This window comes from Fragaria vesca, linkage group LG7, assembly GCF_000184155.1.
Source record: "Fragaria vesca subsp. vesca linkage group LG7, FraVesHawaii_1.0, whole genome shotgun sequence".
NCBI lineage: Eukaryota > Viridiplantae > Streptophyta > Magnoliopsida > Rosales > Rosaceae > Fragaria > Fragaria vesca.
Window position 1 is genome coordinate 15873053 of NC_020497.1, and position 8323 is coordinate 15881375.

Sequence of the window (8323 nt, forward strand, 5' to 3'; positions counted from 1 at the left end):
TAATGATGAAAATGCTCAACTACAAATGCTTACTGGGAGACAAGAAAGTAGTTCATATAGCAATGGGCATAAACATAATGAGAGAAGCATAAACTTTAACAACATTAATAGCTGAAATAAGTACAACAAACACCTGGATTAAGGCAAAAGAAAGAGAAAGGTTTTGATTATTTTATTTTCGTGGACGTCTAAAAGGAACTGAACAAAAACACAACACAATTCACTATGGATGGCATCCATTCCCTTCTTTCCTAAAACAAGATTCCAAAACTGAAAGTAGGTAAACAATGAGAAAAACCTCAATCCAAGGAGGACTTTCTTTAGGAAAACCATGATAGCTCAGGTAAAACCTTACTTCAAGTAACCAGAAAAGCACTCTAGAGCCTTATGCAGTTATACATCAACATCTCTACCAATTCTCCCCAGAAACCTAGCTCTCTAGTTAAAAAATGAAACACAAGCAGTTCAGATATGTAAACAAATACTAGCCACGTGAGCAGAAACTACAATATCAATAAAGATTTCAGCAACGTTCATAATCAAAGCATTTAACAAAACATGTGTCAGTCAGCAGATCTGTATGATTCAACCTCACTCTGAGCCTTATCGAGCTCACAGAGCCAAGCTGGAATAAAAAGACCATATTAGCCCCATCTTCACCTCCACTACCCTCTAAAACCCTAAGCCCCAATTCCTTCCCACACAGGAATTAAAAACTACAAGTCTTCTATACAATCTGACACCAAAATGATCAGTTTCTTCGACAAAACCGAGGCACCTTCATCATCAACGTCATCATAATCATCCAATTCATAAACAATCAAGCTCAACACTAAAGAAAACCAGATCCGATTCTATCGATTAAATCCCGATTACCAGAAAATTGAAACAGAAAAAAAAAAAAAAAAAATTAAAATTAAAAATTAAAAATATTCAGCAGCTATGAGTCTATGACTCTATGAATGTATATGATATCCGCAATCAACACCTCAAAAATTCAAGAAAATCTTAATTTCAACAAATTCCACTACTGATGAACAGCTAAGAAACTTGAACATACTCACAATTCCAGCGAATCCAGCCAAGAATCAAACAAGAATCACCAGCGGGACTCGTAAAACTTTCTTTACGAGCAAAATTTCAATCTCAATCTTGCTCAGAAATCTGAGCAACCAAAACCAGAAAGAAAAAAGTGAAAAACGAAGAAAGGCTCTCAGAGATTCCTATCACTTTTTTCTCAAACGGTCAAGATAACTAAACCAGCAGAGCGAACTAGCGAATAAGTTCAACAGGAAAAGGAATTCGAAATTCGAAAAATCAAAAATGAGAAGAAAAATCTGAGCAATAATGGAAGAATCTTGGAGTTACTTACTTGCTAAAACCGCTGGGTTCCGGATTTGGATACACTGTTGCTGCTGGAAAATTCAAATTGAAAAAGAGAGAAAGATAATAATGAGGAGGGATTTTTCCAACTCAGGAAATCCGGATTCTAAGGGAAACGGAATTTTGAAAAATGCGAAGACAGAGAGAGAGGGAATGAGTCTTACGAAACGACGTCAGGGGCCGGCGTTTCGACCGTTAGAGTCCAAAACGGCCAGTTGGATTCGGTGAGGGAGAGGAAGAGGAAAAGTGTGAGTGAGACTGTGAGAGAGACTAGGCCAAAATAAGAAATATTTTTGGGGATTTTTGGTTTTTATTATAGTGTTCATTTATTTTTGTTTATTAAATAGTTAGGGAGGAGGGTAAAGTGGTCCGAAAGAGAGACTTTTGAAATCTTTTGTCCGCCTGCGGAAAGAGCGGGGGTGGAGCGGGTCTGAAAAGGCGGCAATCCGGTGAGATTGGCTCTAATTTGTAAAGAGAGGTTGTGCAATATTGTTCTGACACGTTCGTAGGATGTGCTAGCTTAAGCTTAGCTAGTGACATCAAATTCCGGCTAGAAACACTTGTGTCAAGTTTCAGGTATCCACATAAAAACCACAAAATGTAACGACATAGCACGTCAAAAACCAGATTGTAACATGATGCATATAGAGATAATGACATAATATATTAAGACGAGCCAAAGCTAAAATGGTTACTCTGTTTACGTATATATAAAATTAGATATTTTTACATTAATTGAAATTTTGTTAAGAATCATCATTCAACCAAGTATGAATTTCGAATTACTCTAAGAATTATATCTTCTGCATAATGGTGTGACCAACAAACTAAGTGATTTGATCTTACACCCTAGAATTGTTGTGATTCAACGTCTACAATCTCAAAGTATCATGAAATATTTTCTAAGATTCTACATTACTCAATTTCAAGTCATATCCTAATGTCATCATCGAAAGGACCATAAGCATAAAATTATATCAGTATATTTATACTAATAAATTCATTATCGAGTCATTTAATTTGTTGCACGAAAAGAAATCTAAGCCAGAAATGTGACATTAATAAAAGTTATTGTCACTTTAATCAGATATAATAAAGAACAAGTCTTTATATCATCTTTTTTGGCGGGACCTCGTCATCCCTATAAACTCCGGCTTATAGGTACATACATTCCTTTATATAAGTCATCCTAGACACCATGATTCAATTGGGGCATTCTAGCTTTCTCCGCATTACTACATGTGTCCTTAACGATCATTGAGGCTAAAATAGATTAGACAAGGGTCATTTGAGTTTTGGTGTGAAGTAATCGAATGGATATGACCTTGTTAACAATTCCCCCCGCCTTACTTCATATGAGGTATATATTTGGGTTTCTATTTGCTTTTCAATTCTCGAGTTGCTCTCGAAGTTCAACTTTAATGAATGTTTGTGGTATTGTCTATGGGCCAATGCCCCCAAAAACATTGTGATTGTTGCGAGCCAATTTTAATCATTGTTTAGAAGAATCTATCTATCATAGCTAAGGTCTAAAGTTAAGATCTATTTAAACCGACCGGATCACGACCAACTTTCAGACTAATGTAGCATAACTATTGAACTTCTAGTTCAATTTTTCTTCGCCAGCTAACGTTTTTTTTATTAGGTAAACAACTTAAATATTACAACTTTGTGAGTCAAACTCACAACCTCTCACTTACTAATGAGAGACTATATCGCTATACCAAATTATACTTCGATCACCAGCTAACGTTAGCCTAATAATAACAAAACCTTGATAAAAGTCCTGCCATTTTTCCACTTACTTGGATATTAACATAAAATTTCTTGCATTTTTATCCGTCTGTCATACTATCACGTTATATAATCAGCTATATTTCAAAAATTTTGACTTTCAAAACAACATAATGTGACGACATAACACATCAGAGCCAGATTGTAACATGATACGTTATAAAGTCAATAACATAATATGTCAAAACAAGGCAAATCTAAAATGGTTAACACTGATTACATATTATATTGAGATTCTTGACAATCATCATGCAAGCAAGTATGAATTACATATTACTCTCAGAAATGTAACTCCTACACAATGGTGCAGCTAATAAAGCAAGTGATTTGATCTTGCACCATATAATTTTTGTGATTCAACGTCTACAATCTAAAAATATCTCAAATAATTTCTAAAAATTTTAAATTACTCAGTTTCGAATCTCTGAATTTTAGTTGCCTATTTGAGTCAGATTAACACATGGTCGGGTTTTTGAACCCGACTGCCATTGGAAAGCATTAGTGAGATGCAACCGGAAAGTAGTAGATCGTCGCCACACGCCGCCTCATGTCGAGCCTAAAGCCGAGGCGGCTAGCTACGGTTTAGTTGTGTCAAATCTGAATTTCATCATTTTTTAATCGTACAAAAAAAATATATATATATATATGTTTGCGTCAGATCGAGTTAGTTTCGAGCCAATTAACATTTTGATGAGAAATACTCGAGCGAAAAATTGTTTGCGTCAAAATTGATTTTGAGCTACATATCGATGAGAAATACTTGGTCATAGCCTAATGTCATCGTCAAAAGGACCGAACTCACAAAACTAGATTTAGTACATTTATAACTAATAAATTTATTCTCAAGTCATCGAGTTCCAATTTCGGTATGAAAGGCTTCTTGGTCAATGTAGGGTTTGTGCCATGATTAATCATGGCGGGCTGTGTTGTCCTAGGGCAGTGAAAGAAGAGACGATTCCTAGGTGTCAATCCGCTGCAAGCAACATGCCGGAGATGGTTTTCTGGGCTGCTTCCTCGACCTCTGGAACGGTGGCGTTTCAAGTCCCTCCTTTGAAGAAGCAGGAGAAGAAGACGGTATCAATTCGCGATTTGCCGAGGAGTAGTGATGAGGCTACAAGGTGAGGATGAAGAGGATGTCGAGTTAGGGAAGAGGATGAAGATGCCGAAGCAGGGAAGAAGGTTAAATTCTCTCATGCAATGGTGCCATTACCACTGAGTTCGAAATAGCTAGGGTTGGAGACGAACTCTACCGAAGTGTAGCTGCCAAGGGAGGTTGAGCCAAGAAATGAGGTCGCTCTTGTGGAAGTCGCAACAAGCCCAAGCCTGATGCTCCCAAAGATCTTGAGAGCTCAGAGGTGGAGGAAGGGGAGCCTACTCCTGCTATTGAAAACTGAGACTACCTCCAATGACATCTCATGAAGTTGGATCTTGCATTAATCTTGAGACAGAGGGGTACACCGTAAAAGTCTCTAGACCCCAAACCTTTTGATTAATTGATCTTGATTTTGTGTTTTGTCAAAATAGGTAAGTTTCTGTGTTTTGAGTTAGTTTATTTCTGTTGAGTCTTTACTTCTGTTGAGTCGTGGATTTGTTTGTCCATTTAATTTGTTGTTATTGAGACATTTGGTTTTCTTTTCCCTTTTGGTGAGTATTGAGTCCTTGAGCAGTGGATGTATATTGTAAGATAGATTTAATGAATGGGTTGTGCGCCCAATGAAGTTATCCATTTTCCTAAAAAAAAAAAATAAAATAAATAAAATAAAATACTATCAAGTCATTTAATTTGTTGCACAAAAATGAGCCTTAGGCAAAGGTGTGACACTAACCAACGTTATTGTCTTTTTAATCAAGAGATAATAAAGAAGTAAATAACAAACCTTTGTATCATTTTTTCCGTTTTGGCGGGACCTCATCATCGTTATAAACTCCGGCGCGTAGGTACCTTCCTGTATATAAGTGGTCATCATCCTAGACACCATGATTCAAATGGGTCATTCTAGCTTTCTTCGCATAACTAAATGTGTCCCTAGCTAACGATCATTGAGGCTAAAATAGTTTAGACAATGATCATTTAGTTTTGGTGTGAAGTTATCGTTATCGAATGGATTTAAGCTAGTTAGAAATTCCCTCCACCTTACTCCAGGAGGTATATATTCATTTGGGTTTCTATTTGTATTTCAGTCCTCGAGTTGTTCTAGCTAGAAGTTCAACCGTAACGTATGTTTATCGGTATTCTCACTATTGTGTATGGGCCAATGCCCAAAAACATTATGATTGTTAGCGAGCCAATTTTAATCATTGGTTGTATAAAATATTATGTAAATATTTATTTTTCTTGTATGTGTAAGTTAAATATTATGTATATGTGTATGAGTTATTGCACTACAATTGTATTTCTATATAATCTTCTAGTTAACTCAAATATGCTCTAATATTGAGCAATATTAGTCAATGCTCTAATATTGTTAGAGCATCTTTACCAATGCTAACTATTTTTTAGTTAAATTTTAGTCAAATTAGCGAAAATGTCATTTTGGCTAACGACTTTTGAAATACATCTGCATCAATGTTCTCTACTTTAGCTATTATTAAATTAATATTATTTTATAAATGAAGATTAAATAGTTTATATTTATTTATATATCACATTAAATAACTTAAAAGGAATGTATTAAATTATTAAGAGCCACATCTCACTAGCTAGGCTAGCTATATTTAGCTAGCGAGATAGCTAAAAGTTATAATAGCTAAACTTTGGCTAATCTACTTGAGCTCCTAAAATACTCAAAAAACTAAACACGCTCTCTAAAGTAGTTAAAATAAAGAGTCTGATAAAAATGTTCTTAGAGAAGAATAATACATTGAAACATTAAACCCATATCGAATCATTTTTTTTTCTACTATTTGGAAAGATCTATCTATTATAGCTAAGGTCTAAAGTTAAGTTCTATTTTCTTAGATCAACCGGATCACGACCAACTTTCAGACTAATGTAACATAACTACTGAACTTCTAGTTCAATTTTTCTTCACCAACTAACGTTTAGCCCAATTTTTTTAATAAAATAATTAGAATCGGGTGTAGGGCTGAGTCTCTCAGCTTGGTTGGGTTCCAAACCCTTAAAAAAATAATAATAATAATACAATATCACTCTTCATCAAAAACCTTGATAAAAGTCCCGACATTTCTCACTAACATATGAAAAAATGGCATGGGTTAAGAAATTTAGTAATAATTAAAAAAAAAAAAAAAAAAAGAGTCCCAAGCTTAAACTTCATCATTGATAAAAGATACTTGATATATAGGTTTCTTACTTTCTTTAAGCTTCAATATTCAGTTGGTCAAATTATACCTACGAGGAAGATACCAAAATTTAGAAACCCTAGGTTTCGAGAGCAACGCGGCGGCGACCTAGGGAGGCCTTCCGACTGCTGTAGGATGTCGTCGACATCAGCTTTGGAGAAGGAGGAGGTGCTTACGGTGTCCCTTGGAGCGGTGAAGGTCTTCTCGTCTGTTGGTTTGGATTTGTTGGTGGCGTCGATGTCGGAATCTGAATCTGATTTATTGTTTCAAGGAGAGCTTAATTGACGGTCTGTTCCTTCTAGGCGAGAGCAGGCAAAGGTTGTGGGCTTTATTCTTAGATTGATCTGATGCTGGTCATCAATTCATAGCGGCCCGCGGCCAGGCTCAAGAGGTTTTGCGAGTTCGTCTATTGACCTAGAAGGGATCGATTGCAACCTTTCCTGGTTTTGAGTATAGTTCAAAGAGTTTGGACATGATGATAGCCGTTGGATTGATGCAGCAGCAGAGGCAACCATGATGAGCCGAGATAATCCAATGGAATTTCTCCTTGTATGGGCATTTTGTCCAATGGAGTTATCCATTCCCCTAAAAAAAACATATTCAGTTGGGCCGATCTAATTTAAAATCCTTCTACCCGTTGGGGCTGTGATTTGTGAAGCTTTAGCTTCTCGAGATAAGACATAAATGATGACTTTTTACTAATTGCTATGATATTTTTAATTTTTAATTTTGAATTTTGATATATAGTTTTTCTTCCTTTTTGGGGTTAGGAGGGGGAAGGGCAGTGACGTAACCAGAAACGATCATTAGAAGGGTCAGTGTTTAAACAAAAATACTAAAATGAATAATCTTTATTAAATAACTTTAAAATGTATGAAATTATTACATCAATACTTGAAATGTCATCCATTTATAATATTTTTCAAGAAAAACTTTCATATTTCCAAGTACGTATTGAATTATGAAGGTTTTGATGTTGTTTGCAGGAAGAAAATTTGAGAATAACTAAAAACAAAATTACGATGTTTTCAATAAAAAAACAAAATTACGCTAGAAACGGTTTAGAGAGAATGATAGAACACAAATGAATTGTGAACGTAAGTACATGGTAAATCATGAATTAATTAGAGTAAAAAAGGCATGGGTGACTAGTATTTGATTAGCAATATATGTATTTAAAAAGGGGAATGAAATTTATACATATCTTTTTTTACAATCCACACACCCATATCTCACTTTTTATAAAGAAATGTTTAAACTATTCATATTTTAATTTTTTCAAGTTGTTTAGGATAGAGACATTTTAGATATTTTCTTATAAAAAATAAGGTAACAGTGTGTGAATTGTAAAAAGAGGTGTATAAGTTTTAACCCTTTTTAAAAAATGATTAAAATCATGGAATATGAGTTTATTTGTCGCATGGGTGGAATCTTGCCCATGTTAATTAATAATTAATATAAAAACAACTATAAAAAAAGAACAAATAATTGTCTTGAAGCGTAAATATATATTGCCCTAGCCCTCACAGCTTAGCAGCCATTGGCATGAATGCCAGGGATTAAGATCCTTTCCTTGGCTGCCTCTCATCCTTGTTTCTCCTTGACTTTAAGGGGGGTGTATTATAATTGGATTCATACAGACTAATTTTAATCAATTGACTTTTTGAAAAGTCTATAGACTCTTTGAAAAGTTTATAGACTTTCACTAATTTCTTAAAACCATCGATTTTTAATCACAGACTTAACTGATTTTTGAAATCTACAGATTTCATATGAATGACTTATGTAGATTTCTTAATACTTACAGAGTTACATAAAAGGAAAAAAAATAAAGATGCAATGA